The 16,241-nt window shown below is 50.8% G+C and overlaps 1 protein-coding gene and 1 long non-coding RNA gene across 2 annotated transcripts in view; one reads left to right on the top strand and one right to left on the bottom strand.

The window, feature by feature from the left end:
* The window catches only part of Mical3 (microtubule associated monooxygenase, calponin and LIM domain containing 3), a 179,663-nt gene that overhangs the window by 44,314 nt on the left and 119,108 nt on the right, over positions 1-16,241 (top strand).
* LOC110340166 lies at positions 473-5,214 on the bottom strand. Its single transcript, XR_002381933.2, has 3 exons — positions 1,803-5,214; positions 1,500-1,599; positions 473-633 (listed from the first exon to the last, which is right to left on the bottom strand). It is a non-coding gene; the product is annotated as an uncharacterized LOC110340166 (long non-coding RNA).

Genomic DNA, 16,241 nt, shown 5'->3' with positions numbered 1-16,241 from the left:
ATCACCACCCCCAAGACTGGGTTTCTTTGTATTGCCCTGGAACTGACTCTGTAGACCTCGAACTCAGAGATCTGCCTGCCTCTGCCTCCTGAGTGCTGGATTAAAGGTGTGTGCCACCATTGACTGGCTGACTCTTTATTTTTAAGACAGGTCTCATTTATGTAGCCTGGTTGGCCTAGATTTTGCTATATAGACTAGGCTGGCTTCAAACTCGGAGACCTCTCTCCTCTGGCTCCCAAAGTCATATACCACACTCAGTTGCATACTTACTGTCTTAATTCTTTTCCTATTAACCAAATTTTTATCATTGTTTGTATTGAATCAGGCTTGCTCAGACTGGCAGGGAACTCATCATTTAGCTCAGGTTTGTATCCTGAGCACTGGGACTACAGGTATAGACCACCACACCCTACAGGTATAGACCACCACACCCAGCTAGTTTTGCTGTGTATAAAAAAAGAGTCACATGGTATATAAGTAGGACATTTTTATTTGATGGCGTGTCACATATATTGTGAATAGAAAGTTTTGGGAGCACAGAGGTGTACAGTGCTGTGATATCCATGTAGCTGTTACGAGAAGCCTGTTCTTGTCCAGCCTTCTTCCTTCCATCACTGTGGGCGCCCTGCATCCCTTACAAGCAAACACACTGTCAGTTAAAGAGGCAATGCATGCCTGGCTCCCACAGTCCTTGGGTGTTGTAATTTAAGAAAAGCAGTGCATGAGAGAAAGATGCCATGCGACAGGGTTCAAGCAGAGTTTTTATTATTATTATTATTATTATTATTATTATTATTATTATTAGGGAAAGGGATCATAAAAAGGTGAGAGAGGAGACTGGCCTTGGGGACAGGAGCAGCAGGAGAGAGGAAAGGGGGAGAGAGGGAGAGGGAGAGAAAGGATGGGAGGTGGGCATGGCCCTTTTAAAAGGGAACATAGTGGATATGCACAGGTGGTGCTCTTAGTGGCTGCAGCTGAGGGCGTATCCTGTCAGAACCCTAAGGACAGGCCAGGACAGATGCCTGAATACTAACATTGGGCTCTTGCAAAAAACTAAAACTAAAAACAAAACAAAAAATATTTATCTTGTAGGCTTTCTCCTGGGTCTTTGGTGACCAGTGTGGGCCTATGTCTAGAAGTTTGTTCTGTTTGGATTCAGGTTGCTGTTTCATACCCAGGATGACTGGCTGTGTGTCTGCTTGGCAGACTGGAAGAGTGTTTTGCTGAACAGAGGGTGGGTCGCTCTGTGCCCTCGGCCTCCACTTTTATAATAATACTGGAGCCCTGCTGCCTCTGCGTTCATACCCTGGCCTTGGCCGCACAGCTTCATTCATAAGATTGCCAGTATTTTCTGGAGGAAAGTAAGCTGCAAATCAACCGCCAAGTCCCACGATCCTCCAGCTGTGATACTCGATGGAAACCCCATCTGTGGATCGGCCACACTCTCTTCCTTGCCCTCCCCCTCCCTTTGATGCTTGGAATGCCTGCTGAAAACACACCTGCGCACAGGAGCTCCAGTGATAGTCAACAGCTTCCCTGAAACGCTGGCTCTTTGCCTGGCAAGGTGCAGTGGGAAAGATGTCACTCACTGGCTGCCTCCTGGAACAAAGGCTTTCACTGTCAGCAGTGGGGGAGGGGACACACACACACACACACGCACACTCGCAAGCACGCACACACAGGTGCAGCATTTCAGGTTTCCGATTTTCCTTTTCCTTAGTGAGCTCTTCCCGGCTGCTTCTCAGCTTTCCCCTACAGTTTCACACAGAGACGGGGAATAGAAATACCTGCCTCACACCTACCTGCACTGCCCTTTGCCTTCTGACAGCCTTAGCGCTGCTCACAGACAAAACCTGCTCCGCCTCGTCTGTGGTGATTGGCGACTGGTGACGTCATGGCGTAAAACTCAGCCTCATTGTTCTGTCTGTGCGGAGGCCCCAGAAGCAGGCAGCAAAGCTCTTGCTCTTTGTTCCCTTCAGTTGACCCCCTCAGCTGAGGTGGGAGCAGAGCCCGCTGCCTTCCCTTGATTTAGTGGCAAAGCCCGTGCCTCAGATGTGGGAGAGCTGAAGACATTGCTCGTGCTCGACATTCTTTGCACCTGGGAGACTTTGATCTTCTGCTTTAGGAGGAGGCGGGCCTTACCTGGGAGACTTTGATCTTCTGCTTTAAGAGGAGGCGGGCCTTTTGAAAGAAGCCACATCCCCTGGCCCAAGAAAGGATAGGGAGAGGCGTTGATTTAGGAAAATAAATAATCACAAAAGTGTTCTTTTTTCTGGGGCAGGGAGGGGATACCGGGCCTGGACGGAAGGCCTTGTGTGTGTTAGGCGAGCACTGTATGCTGAGTTACACCCCCAGCTCTCTTGCTTTTTTATTGAGACAGGGTCTCTCTAATTTGCCTAGGATAGGCCTTGAATTTGTGGTCCTTTCCGCATCGCCAGGCCCTATGAAACATTTTCATGTGGTTCCTTGTAAATGCTAGGAGGTTCTTTCCCTGTCAGTGTCCACAGAGGTGACCTTTAGCACAATACGGAGGACGTGATATCTGGCATCGCCTCCCATTAAAGGGCTTGGGCAGCACTCTGCCTCACTGGGGCCCTGTGGCACAGAAGGAACAGTTGGGCTGCTGGTGGCCTTCAGAGCAGGCCCCTCCTTCATCTCTCACAGGTGCCTATAAGGTCCTTCCAGACTTGGGTTTGGGGCTGCCAAATTACTAATCCTCATTCTCAGAATCTGCTCATGTCGTCTGGAAACCAGTGAGGGCCAGGTCCCCTCAGGGTTTTGTGTAGCAGAGAGCACTGATGGCCATACCTCCAAGCTCTTTTGTTCTCAGAGGTGTGCATGCTGGTGACAGACCACAGACTCGGTGAGGTCTCTGATCATTATCCCTTTGTGATCGTGAATTAACACTTGTCCTAATTGCCATTTCCAGATCGTTACGTGGGTACATCTGACAGGCGGCCCTGTTGGCAGCACAGAGGACTGGACAGGAGTCCCTCCTAACCGTCAGACTGACCTTGGTGGCCCTGGGCTGTATTTCCCTTCCTTGGGTACCCGGCGGCCACGATCACTCACTCGGTACATGGTCTTCTCCACCCACAGGGGTTTCATGGGTGTGTAGCACTTCCTTGCAAACATACAATCACCGGGCTATCTTTGGATGTGTTGTGGTGTAGCTTTACCTCAAAAGAGACAGGATGGTACAGCTGGTTCACTTTTCCCTGAACAAAAACACCCAAACCCAAATCATACACGTCACCTTCTGGAATTCTTTGGACTATTGCTCAACCGTTGATAGGCAGTTCTCCTCTGTTGCTGTTTTTCTGCTTGGAGAAAGTAGAGATCTGCTGGGCGGGTGGGTAGTGATCTGTATGCTCGTGGAGGCCGCCTAAGGGTGCATGAGCTGAGTCTCCAGCCACTCAGCTGAATGTGTGCCATATCCTTTCCCCTCTAAGCATGGTAGCTTCTAGTACTAGTTGGGGTGGAGGGAGATATGTAGACCATGTCTCCACAGAGATCCAATTTGGCTGGGGTCTGATACTGGAGTGTCTCTGCGGTTTATGATGAATATAGCAAACTTCATGTCCCACTGTAAAGACTGACCAGGTACCTGAGAAGCTGTAACTCACCTCCTTCACTCCTCACAGTGGGCGTACCCTGGCAGAGCCTTGTATAAAGCACGGTGGTGGTTTGCATGATCCCTCAGTGGAGGAGCGTGGCGTAGCATGTGAGAGAGCTTGGGTCCTGTCCCTAGCATAAATCAAACAACGAGGCGTGCAAGAGCATGGTAATTCTTCTGCAAATTGAGAATTGCTGTGTGTTAAACAATGACCACTGGTGTCTCACATGACATTCGAAGCTCGTCTTAGCATGTTATGATGTCGGTCTTTGCCAGAGAGCCCCACCTCCTGGGGAGAACCAGCTGGATCTCCCTCTTAAACATCAGGTCCGTTTCTCCAGAAAAATGGAATGAGAAAGTGCTGAAGACCATGGCTTGGTATCTTGCTGGCTATTGGCCGCGGATGGACAGGCAGGTCCCTATACCCTTGTAGCTGCTTTCCACGGTCACTGATGTTGATGCTTTTGCCCCTGTCTGATTGTGGCGTTTCTCTGGTAGACTTCCTCTGGCATGCAGTCTGCAGGGTCTCAAGGAGAATGCAGACCAGAGAAAAGTGCTGTCGGGCGGCTGTGAACATATAGCATGAGAATGGGAATCATGTGGAATAGGGGTCCCCTTGTGTTGACAGAGCAAGCACGTGCTGTGGTCCAGTGGGTGATAGGGCTCTCAGCTTTGCCCACCTATTGTGGACTTATCTTGATGGCTCAGACTCTCTGGTGAGGGATGGGAACAGTGGGCTGTTGTTCTGTCACGGGGTCAGCTGTCTTAGGAGTGGACAGGCTTACAGTCTGTAGCTCTCCTACTTTGATTAAATAGTTCTTAGTTTGGCATAAGTCTGTCCTGTGATGCAGAACTCACAGCTTTTCCTGCAGGGAGTCTGTGCACAGATCCCGAATATGTTCTTCTGTTGATGAAACACCTCCTGTTTCCCGCCAGCCTTCAGTCTAGGCTCCTGTTCTGATCCTCTCTTGGGCTGCCATTGCTTTCATGCTTATACATCCTTGGGTTTACTCCATCACTGTCTCTCTTTATGGTGGCCTGCTTTTCCTCTTTTACCGTCCTTCTATTCTGTCGTTACATTCACGGAGTTGGTCTCTCCCTGTTCCTTGGAGGGCGTCTCAGACCATCAGCTCTCTTTGTGTCACTGCACAAGTTTTTCCATGCGCTGGAGTCATGCTTTTGAAGTTGTGTCCAGTTGGCCCAGGAAGAGCAGGCGTTAGATTAGAAGCTGTTTGGTGCATTGGAAAAATCAGGCTTTGTACTCCACTGCCTGGAGTTAGGAAATCCGGAGGCCATTTCTGAGGGCCTCGGACAGGCATATCTGACCCGAGATCCAAATGGGACAAATGACTGTGATGCTGTGGCATAAAGATCTTCAGTGCACACACCTGGCCTGTATGAGGGGCTCAGGTGTCCAGCGTGTGTTGTTCTAGTGCCTTCTGAGTTGTGGCTTGAGTAGAGCCTCTTCCTGTACTAGGTTGCCTGTCGCCGATAGGCCTGCTTGCCACAAAGGACTGTGATTGCTTCAGTCTAGTACAAGGATGGGAGCCTTCTTTACCAGACTCTTCCCTGAAACTGGAAAGGCCTTTCTTTCTTGAGCACGCAGTGTTTATCTGGCTCCTTCAGACATGGTTGGGTCACCCTGCAGAAGGAAATAGATGAGTTCTTCATAAGATGCTGAAGTCTGGCCCTTGTCTCAAGCCTGGCTGAAGTCACCACTCACAGTCTCATTGTGCCCATGTAGAGACCCTGACCCTAACTGGCCCACACTGGACTTGGTGGCTCTGGTTCCCAACTGAACATAGACATGGCTCAGGGAGTGGAGAGCTTGCCGGGCAGGAAGCATGTGTCCTACTTGCTGTTTATAAGGCACACACCCCTGGCTCTGGTCAGAAGCCGCACCCCACTGGGCTCCCAGCTGTCTGCCAGATCATATGCCAAGAAGTGTTGGGTCAGTTCTTAGTATGTGAAGTCTAGTGTGGATCCCATTCATGCATGCTGCTGGCTGTCCCTTAGATGTTGGGCTTAGGATACAGAAGGTGCCTGCCTTTCATGCAGCTGTATAATATGTGTTCTGTAAAATATGCAAACCCTTGACTTTAAGAAATATTTTAAGTTATGTGAAAGTGCAGGCGCCCATGGAGACCAGAAGAGGGATAGGATTTCCTGGAACTGGAGTTACAGGCAACAGTGAGTGCTGATGTGGATGCTTAGAACAGAACTCAAGTATGTATGCATGTATGTATTTCAGGAAAGGATTTCTCTGTGTAACAGGTCTGGATGTCCTGGCACTCATTTTGTAGACCAGGCTGGTCTTAATCTGCCTGTCACTGCCTCCCAAGTACTGGGCATGTGCCACCACTGCCTGGCAGAACTCAAGATTTTAACCACTGAGCCATCTTATAAGGTCAGGGGAGCCACAACTGTGAACTCTTAGGGATGGAGTGCTTATTACTAGAATCAGTCCTTCTGTAGCTACGGGTGGAGTTGGAAAATTGGGTCTCTAGATGGAGAGGTTGGGAGGGTAGAGGAGTTCTTCTTAGTCTATAGGAGGCCTCGGCCTGGGCCATCAAACAGGACTTTTGAGTGTAGGTTTTCTTTTTGGTTTATTGAGATGATTTCTCGCTGTAGCTTTGGAGCCTGTGCTGGAACTCGCTCTGTAGACCAGACTGGCCTCGAACTCAAAGAGCTCCGCCTGCCTATGTCCCCCAGGTGCTGGGATTAAAAGTGTGTGCCACCACCTTGGAACTCTGTTTGTAGTTTTGAAGCTTCATTATTGTTAATCTTTAAATAAATGGAGCCATGCAGGGTCGCCCTTTTGTGTTCGTCTCTGTCACGGGACATGAACTTGTGCACTTCATTTGCTGTGTGTCACAGTGCCGTGGGCCCTCTGTACCCTTGAATTCTCCTTCAGTACTGAGTATGCATAGACTTATCCTAAACAATACAATGAGGCACTGAATATGCAGACTTAGTCATTATTCCTTAAACAAGGCACTGTAGCAACTATTTGCACAATATAAACATTGTCTTGTACTACAAGTTGTCTAGAGTTGTTTTAAAATACATGGAGTGTAGCTGAGGAGGTAGCTCAGTTAATAGAATGCTTGCCCAGTTTACAGGCAAGTCCTGTATTCAAACTCATCACACATAAACTGGCAGGTGGCGTCTTAGGAGGTAGTGGCAGGATGGTTAAGTTCAGGGTTATCTCCTCTATACAGCCAGGTTGTGGTCAGCCTAGGCTCTGCCTCAAATTGAACAAATGGATGGATGGAAAGATGAGTAAATAAATGAAGAAGTAAAACATTTGGGAGGCTTTTCATAGATTATCTGCAAATTATTCTGCCATGGACCAGAAGGAACTTGGGTTTTTGGGATTTGGTCCTATGTGGATACCAAAAGACAACTATAGTTTGATGTGGGATGTGCTTCTGTATGCTGTGAGTATGTGTTGCTTTTATTGGTTGATAAAGAAAGCTGATTTGGCCAGTGGCCATGAAGAATAGAGCCAGGCAGGAAGTCCAGACAAAGATGTAGAGACAAAGAAGGCAGAGTCAGGGAGAAGCCATGTAGCAGCCATAGAAGTAAGATGCCAGAACATTACCAGTGAGTCACAACCATGTGGTAATACATAGATTAGTAAATAAATATGGGTTAATTTAATTGTGAGAGCTAGTCAGTAATATGCCTGAGCCATTGACCAAACAATTATAATTAATATTAAGCCTTAGAGTGGTTATTTGGGAACTGGTGGGCGGGACTGGTGGGCTAGGGTTAGGCGAATCCACAAGAGGGCATATCAAGGATTAGGGTACACTCTTGGATACACAACAAGGTAAATAGCTGCTGGGGTCTTCTGTTCTTCCTGGGGGTGAATGGGACCAGCAGTCTGATCTCTGACCAGAGAGAGAGAGAGAGAGAGAGAGAGAGAGAGAGAGAGAGAGAGAGAGAGAGAGAGAGAGAGAGAGAGAGAGAGAGAGAGAGAGAGAGAGAGAGAGAGAGAGAGAGAGAGAGAGAGAGAGAGAGAGATCCATATTATTTAATCTTTTTTTTCTTTATTTACTTTGTTATGGTATAGTTGCACTGTACCAAACCATTTGAATTGCTGTTGATCATTTGGGCTATTCCCAGTAGAAGCCAAGCTGATATGAGCATTCCTGTGCTAGTCTCTTAGTCAGCATAGACCTACTTTCTCTCCCTATCTGCCCCATGGCACAATATTTGACCTCTCTTCCTTTGTTTTTGTTGTTGTTCTTAGCTTTTGTTTTGTTTTTGTGACCTCTGACCTGGTACTCAAGATGTAGCCTCAGGCTGGACTCCCGAGTGCTGGGATCACAGGCCTGTACCACCATGCCCAGCTCACATTCATCTCTGTTGCCTGCATCAACAAGAATGCAATTGCTGTTTTAGGTGAATGTGTGGTTAGCATCAAGAACCACTGCTCAGCAGTTTCTCAAAGTGGTTCTAGTACTCAGTGTCTGTGTTCTAGTCGTCCTCTCTCCTTACCTGCTTCTTTAATTTTAGTCATTTTCACACAGATATGTAATAGTGTCTCTTTTCTGCTTGTTACAGACATAGCCAGAAGAGCACCATTCAGCCATCAAAAGGTGCTCATTGGTGGGCGAATGAATGGATAAGGAGGATGCAGTGTTTGCCATGGTGGAATACTATTCAGCCACGAACAGGGAAGGAATGCAAGGAACCAGACATAAAAAGACATATAGGGGCTGGGGAGACGGCTCATCAGTTAAGAACCTACTGATCTTGCAGAGGACCCAAATTCCGTTCCTTGCACTCAGTTCAGTTCCAGGGGAAGCCGATGCCTCTGCACACATATACACATACCTTCTCATAAACACAAATACTCATAATTAAAAATGCCACACAGTTTTAAAGGGACAGATACATAATTCCACATACAGGCAACACCTAGAATTGTCAAATTCATGGAAACAAAGCAACATAGAGATTTCTGTGTGCCAGAGAGATGAGGGGAACAGGAGTTACTGCGTTTTGGGACTATGGGTTCTGTTGATGATGATGAAAAGTTCTGGAAATAGGTAGCAGTCATATATGTAACATGGCCTCAGGATGGTTAAAATGATAGCTTCCATGTTAAATCATTCCTGCCACAGAAGGTGAACAGACTGAACAACCACCTGCAGGAAGAGCCTGCGCTGGGGAGCCTGTGCCAGACAGTTCAGGAGGACAGGAGGGAGGGGAGGGAGGGAGGATGAGTAGGAATGTGCCATCCTCCTCACAGTGCTCAGTGAGGAGGCAGCTCCTGGGCTCTGGCTCGGCCTCTGAGTGTTGCTGTGATCGAGAAGTAACTAGACTGTGGGAGACCTTCCCATTCCTGAGTGTGACCGGAGCTGTCGAGGCAGATCTGGAGAGAGCCCGGTCGGGATGTTCAGCTGCAGAATCCTGTCTCCTGCCATGGTGGTGTCTGTGGTGACGGTGGCGGCGACTGCTGCAAATGCTTTTTTCCTTCTCCTAGTCTTCCTCCCCCTTTACACTTATTTATTTATTGTATGGATGTTTTTGCAAATGGATTCCTGTGTACCTCATGGATGCCTGATGCCCATGGAAATGGAAGGTGTCAGATCTCCTGAAACTGGAGTTACAGATGGCTTTGAGCCCATGTGAGCCCTGGGAATCGATCCCCGGTCGTCTAGAAGGACACCCAGTGCTCTTAATCACTACCATTTCTCTAGTCGCCACTATGGTCTCTTGGTTTACCTTAATGGGGCCACATCGCCCCTGTGGGGAACCTTTTCATGTGCAGACAGGGAGCACAGGCATGGCCTCCTTGAGTGAGGCCAGGCCTGTGACTTGGATGAGGCACTGTGACTTGGTACTCAATCTGAGCTATTGGCTGTACACTGGGGCTGTCAGCCAATTGAGGGTTTTTGATGTCACCATCCGTTTCTTGTTGCTTTTGCCTACACTTGTACATGAAATCAAACTGAGGGCTTGGGCCAACGTCAGTTTCAGGAGAGAAGACAGCTGAAGACCCTGCAGCCGTGTGGGTCCCCGTGTCTGTGAGACCCGTGTCTGTGAGACCCCGTATCTGTGAGACCCCGTGTCTGTGAGACCCCGTGTCTGTGAGACACCGTGTCTGTGAGACCCCGTGTCTGTGAGACCCCGTGTATGTGAGACCCGTGTATGTGAGACCCCGTGTCTGTGAGACCCCGTGTCTGTGAGACCCCGTGTCTGTGAGACCCCGTGTATGTGAGACCCGTGTCTGTGAGACCCCGTGTATGTGAGACCCCGTGTATGTGAGACCCCGTATCTGTGAGACTCCGTGTCTGTGAGACCCCGTGTCTGTGAGACCCCTTGTCTGTGAGACCCCGTGTATGTGAGACCCCGTATCTGTGAAACCCCGTGTCTGTGAGACCCCGTATCTGTGAGACCCCGTATCTGTGAGACCCCGTGTCTGTGAGACCCCGTGTCTGTGAGACCCCGTGTGAGACCCCGTGTATGTGAGACCCCGTGTCTGTGAGACCCCGTGTCTGTGAGACCCCGTGTCTGTGAGACCCCGTATCTGTGAGACCCCGTGTCTGTGAGACCCCGTGTCTGTGAGACCCCGTGTGTGTGAGACCCCGTGTGTGTGAGACCCCATATCTGTGAGACCCCGTGTATGTGAGACCCCGTATCTGTGAGACCCCGGGTCTGTGAGACCCCGGGTCTGTGAGACCCCGTGTCTGTGAGACCCCGTGTATGTGAGACCCCGTATCTGTGAGACCCCGTGTCTGTGAGACCCCGTGTGAGACCCCGTATCTGTGAGACCCCGTGTCTGTGAGACCCCGTGTGAGACCCCGTGTATGTGAGACCCCGTGTCTGTGAGACCCCGTGTCTGTGAGACCCCGTGTATGTGAGACCCGTGTATGTGAGACCCCGTGTCTGTGAGACCCCGTGTCTGTGAGACCCCGTGTCTGTGAGACCCCGTGTCTGTGAGACCCGTGTATGTGAGACCCCGTGTCTGTGAGACCCCGTGTATGTGAGACCCGTGTATGTGAGACCCCGTGTCTGTGAGACCCCGTGTCTGTGAGACCCCGTGTCTGTGAGACCCCGTGTCTGTGAGACCCCGTGTCTGTGAGACCCCGTGTCTGTGAGACCCCGTGTGTGTGAGACCCCGTGTGTGTGAGACCCCGTGTGTGTGAGACCCCGTGTATGTGAGACCCGTGTATGTGAGACCCCGTGTCTGTGAGACCCCGTGCATGTGAGACCCCGTGTATGTGAGACCCGTGTCTGTGAGACCCCGTGTCTGTGAGACCCCGTGTCTGTGAGACCCCGTGTCTGTGAGACCCCGTGTGAGACCCCGTGTATGTGAGACCCCGTGTCTGTGAGACCCCGTGCATGTGAGACCCGCGTGTATGTGAGACCCGTGTCTGTGAGACCCCGTGTCTGTGAGACCCCGTGTCTGTGAGACCCCGTGTCTGTGAGACCCCGTGTCTGTGAGACCCCGTGTCTGTGAGACCCCGTGTCTGTGAGACCCCGTGTCTGTGAGACCCCGTGTCTGTGAGACCCGTGTATGTGAGACCCCGTGTCTGTGAGACCCCGTGTCTGTGAGACCCCGTGTCTGTGAGACCCCGTGTCTGTGAGACCCCGTGTCTGTGAGACCCGTGTCTGTGAGACCCCGTGTCTGTGAGACCCCGTGTATGTGAGACCCGTGTCTGTGAGACCCCGTGTCTGTGAGACCCCGTGTCTGTGAGACCCCGTGTCTGTGAGACCCCGTGTCTGTGAGACCCCGTGTCTGTGAGACCCCGTGTATGTGAGACCCCGTATCTGTGAGACCCCGTGTGTGTGAGACCCCGTGTGTGTGAGACCCCGTGTATGTGAGACCCCGTGTATGTGAGACCCGTGTCTGTGAGACCCCGTGTCTGTGAGACCCCGTGCATGTGAGACCCTGTGTCTGTGAGACCCCGTGTCTGTGAGACCCCGTGTATGTGAGACCCCGTGTATGTGAGACCCCGTATCTGTGAGACCCCGTGTGTGTGAGACCCCGTGTGTGTGAGACCCCGTGTGTGTGAGACCCCGTGTATGTGAGACCCGTGTATGTGAGACCCCGTGTCTGTGAGACCCCGTGCATGTGAGACCCCGTGTATGTGAGACCCGTGTCTGTGAGACCCCGTGTCTGTGAGACCCCGTGTCTGTGAGACCCCGTGTCTGTGAGACCCCGTGTATGTGAGACCCCGTATCTGTGAGACCCCGTATGTGTGAGACCCCGTATGTGTGAGACCCGTGTATGTGAGACCCCGTGTCTGTGAGACCCCGTGTCTGTGAGACCCCGTGTCTGTGAGACCCCGTGTCTGTGAGACCCCGTGTATGTGAGACCCCGTGTATGTGAGACCCCGTATCTGTGAGACCCCGTGTGTGTGAGACCCCGTGTGTGTGAGACCCCGTGTATGTGAGACCCCGTGTCTGTGAGACCCCGTGCATGTGAGACCCCGTGTATGTGAGACCCGTGTCTGTGAGACCCCGTGTCTGTGAGACCCCGTGTCTGTGAGACCCCGTGTCTGTGAGACCCCGTATCTGTGAGACCCCGTGTATGTGAGACCCCGTATCTGTGAGACCCCGTATGTGTGAGACCCCGTATGTGTGAGACCCGTGTATGTGAGACCCCGTGTCTGTGAGACCCCGTGTCTGTGAGACCCCGTGTCTGTGAGACCCCGTGTCTGTGAGACCCCGTATCTGTGAGACCCCGTGTCTGTGAGACCCCGTATCTGTGAGACACCGTGTCTGTGAGACCCCGTGTGAGACCCCGTATCTGTGAGACCCCGTGTATGTGAGACCCCGTGTCTGTGAGACCCCGTGTCTGTGAGACCCCGTGTCTGTGAGACCCCGTGTCTGTGAGACCCCGTGTCTGTGAGACCCCGTGTCTGTGAGACCCCGTGTCTGTGAGACCCCGTGTCTGTGAGACCCCGTGTGTGTGAGACCCCGTGTCTGTGAGACCCCGTGTCTGTGAGACCCCGTGTCTGTGAGACCCCGTGTCTGTGAGACCCCGTATCTGTGAGACCTGGCAGCCGAAACCTCATGCTAAAGTTCAAAGCATTTTTCCCCATAAATTTCACTGTGTTTCTTTGATCAGTTGTTTAGCAAGTTATGGGGTTGTGGATTCACAGCCTACTGCTCTTCATTGTGCCTAAGAAAGTGTGCAGCTGTTGTTGGGAGGAAAGGCCATTGCCCGCTTCAGGCCTTAGCTGACCGCCATGTGTTTGGTACCTTGGCTCTGATACTGAAAGTCTCTCCTAGTGGAGAGATTTGTGCAACACTCAGATTGTGGAGGAGGGGTGCGGGAAGGCCGAAGCAGACAGGGTACAGGATCCTGTTTTGTTTTTGTTTTTTTTTCCAGTTGAGAGAGTCTCCCTACACAGCCCAGACTGTCCTTGCATTCGTAATAGCTTTACCCCAGCCTTCCCAGTGCTAGGATTACAGGTACATGACACTTGGCCTCTACTAAGGAATTCTACCTTTTTATCTGAGAAGAACTGTTTTTTGCCAGTAGTTAACTTTTTAGAAGATTGCATCAGATAGCTGGGCAGTAAAGGCTGCCAAGCCTGGTGACCCAAGTTCAGGCCTCGGAATGCATGCGGGAAAGAACTGACTCCAGCAAGTTGTCCTCTGCTTGTTCCTGTGGCCTAGAAGCAAGGCACACAGGTGCTATAGGACCCAGAGGCTAATTACCTGGTTTGCAGTTTGTTTGGGTCCCGTGACTTTTCACCGATGGCTCTTACTCTGTGGATACCAGGTGGCAGGTGTTCAGGATATTTGGTTAAACTGAATTCTCACGGGTAGGCTTTTCTCAGAGTCTGAGGGGATGTTTCATCTTGTGGGTAGGCAGTGATTTTGGTTGTCGTATGTGTTCCCAGTGTCTGGTCTCTCTTGTTTACCCGGATGCCTGAAACTGAAGTGACATTTTTTTTCTGCCATCATACAAATGTTTCAGTGACTGGCAGGGGTGAGAATAACAACTGTGCGTCAGTGACTGCCTGCCGCTGATTCTCTGAGGAGCTGAAGGTCCCTCGATGGCAGAATGTCATTGTTGCCTGCACACTCTTGTCACTTGGGGGACGGAGTGTCAGGGTGAAAACTAGATTGAGGAGAGGCAGGTGGGGTCTGATCTGATGGGATGCCTTTTCTCATCTGTGAGCCTGTCGTCACACACTACTGGACCCTCTGGGGCTTTGTGAGGTTCTTCAGAAGCTCAGGGTCACTTATTTGAGACCTTTGACAATGATACTCTATGCCAGTAGCTTTCATATGTGGGTCAAATACAGAGTTAGACAGAATGTAGCCTCTTTTGCCCAAGTGAGTAGAATTTCTGAAGGTGCTGTTAAATGAGTGTCTGAACTGCATTAGGTCCACTCAGGTCCACTCACCCATTCCTGGAACAGCTTTCTAGCTGTGGTCCTCCGTGTCCGTATTGATGCCATCCAGGAGCTCATGGGGGGGCAAATCTGGGGGATGACTTCTTGGGAGTAAGACTTACACAGGTCACAACAGCCAAGGGGGTGGTCACAGCAGCAAGAGACACTTCCTGACACCCTCCAAGAACACATGTGCACTCCTAGGCTTTAGATTTTAGTCCAGGGGCAAGCCTGAGTGTTTGCCTTCTATGGACCAGAGCCAGAAGTAGTCCTGCTACAGTAAGTTAGAGTTTTAGAGAACCCGGCTGTGTGTCACCCCAAATAGGGCCTCTGGCCATCTGTGTTGGCATTTTAGGACAGGAGAGACACATAATGTAACCTGTTGACTCTTCGGGCTCTGTGCCGGCTAATCTCAGTGGTAGTGAAATGAGTCTCCTGTAGAAACTTGGGAGGTATCTGGCTTTGAGCCCAGAACGGTTGGAATTTTAAAACTCAAAGAGCTCATGATGGCTTGCTTTTGGCAACTATATTTTAAGAGAAATGAAAGTTTGGATTATCGTTCAGTGTGGTCCTGGAGAGGGTGGGAGTCATCCTCTATACTAGGGTTCCCCACAGGAAGGGAAAGGTTGTGGGCTGTGCATTCGCCAGGCGTGACCACAGCAAACCAGGGGTGTCACGGTGGGCGGGGGATCAACAGTACTAGCACCCCATAGGAATGAGAAGAGTGGGCGAGGGTTGGCCCTGACAAGCACTTGGCGCACAGGAAGTTCTGCTTCCCTGGTGAAATTGTGCCTCGGTCTCACACTTTTCTCCTAATTGGAAGGGAGAATAGGGTTCAGGTTGGTCCTCCAGCTCCACGTCTGCTTTGGGAAGAACAATTGAGATTTTCTTTATGCAAACAGTTGAAAAAGTGTGTGTGTGTGCGTGCGTGCGCTCGCGGTGGCAGCGGCAGAAGGCTGGGATCCCGATCTAGAACTGGGGTTAATTCAGTTTGCAAGCTGTGGGTGTCACAGAAGACACACGTGACCTTGCTGAGGAGCAGGGGCTTGCCCCTTTCGAGCCGCCTGCCCCTGCCAGCTTTGTTCCCCTGCACTTCCTTCCCAGAAGTTTGCTAGTGCCGGCCTCTTCTCACTTCATCCTCTGCATCCCAGGAAGCCCACAGAACATCTGGACAGGCACCCCTGTCGCCCTAGTGTCTGAAAAGTGTAGAAATTGTCCCAAACTGTCAGTTGAAAACAATAGTCCTTTTCATAATTAGGGAACATCCGGAGATGCCCCGAGGAACTCAGCTTTGGCTTCTTCACTGTCTTCTTGTTCCCTAAATCAAGTTAATAGCAAATTAACCATCATGCAGATGTGACTGCTCCTCTTTATAGTTCTGTGACATCTGACCCTGTCTCCCAGAAAGCCTTTCTGTTCTCTTGCCTCCTTTCTGGTACCAGCTTTCCTACAGAATCTATTAAGTGCAAATGTCAACACAGCCTTTTCCTTCAACTAGAGCCATGCTCACAGGCAGACACGGAGATGTGGCCCCAGAGTTGTGGTAAGTGTTGAGAGCGTGGTATCCATCACAGGGGAGGAAAAACTGATCCAGGCTGCCTGGCAGGTGGTGGGTGTCCTTGAATCCTGAGCATGTGGTCTCTGGTGAGCAAGGAGGAGGGCACAATGGCTGAGGACAGCCAGCACAGGTGTGAGGTGCACCCCAGGAAACGTGACCAAAGCACAGGACATGCAGCTAGTGCTGGGGCTTGACGGGCCTTTGAACTTTGCTAAGAATCCAAATTGTTCCCTGAAGTCAGTGGAGGACGGAGATGGGGACAGAATGAACACTGTGGCGTTATGTGGTGCTACGTTGGAGGGAGGTTAAGGTGCTGTTCTGACAGTCCGCACTAGCAGTTTCGAGGATTTCACTAACAAGAGAGACCTTATGAAGTGGAGGTCCCGGGGAGCACTGCAGGTTGGCTTGATGGAGTGAAGAGCAGAGACTGAGGTGACTTTTTCCACCTGGCGGTGGGTGCAGTGCATTTGGCTCTGCGAGGAGGAAGGTGTGTGGAACTGAGAGAATAGAGGCGTTTGCTTTGGGATTTGTGTGTGGTGCCCGTTAGGGTGTCTGCATGGATGTGCTTTAAGGGATTTGGTTTTCACGATCATAGAAAGGTGAAGCTCAAGGTCATCCGGTTTTATGAAGAGCAGCAGATGAAAGATTTCAGGCCATCCGAGACTGCGTGCTGGGAGCTGTGCAGAGAGGAGACGGA

The sequence above is a fragment of the Mesocricetus auratus genome, unplaced genomic scaffold (genome assembly GCF_017639785.1).
Source record: "Mesocricetus auratus isolate SY011 unplaced genomic scaffold, BCM_Maur_2.0 Super-Scaffold_100676, whole genome shotgun sequence".
NCBI lineage: Eukaryota > Metazoa > Chordata > Mammalia > Rodentia > Cricetidae > Mesocricetus > Mesocricetus auratus.
This window is presented reverse-complemented; position numbering and strand designations above follow the sequence as displayed.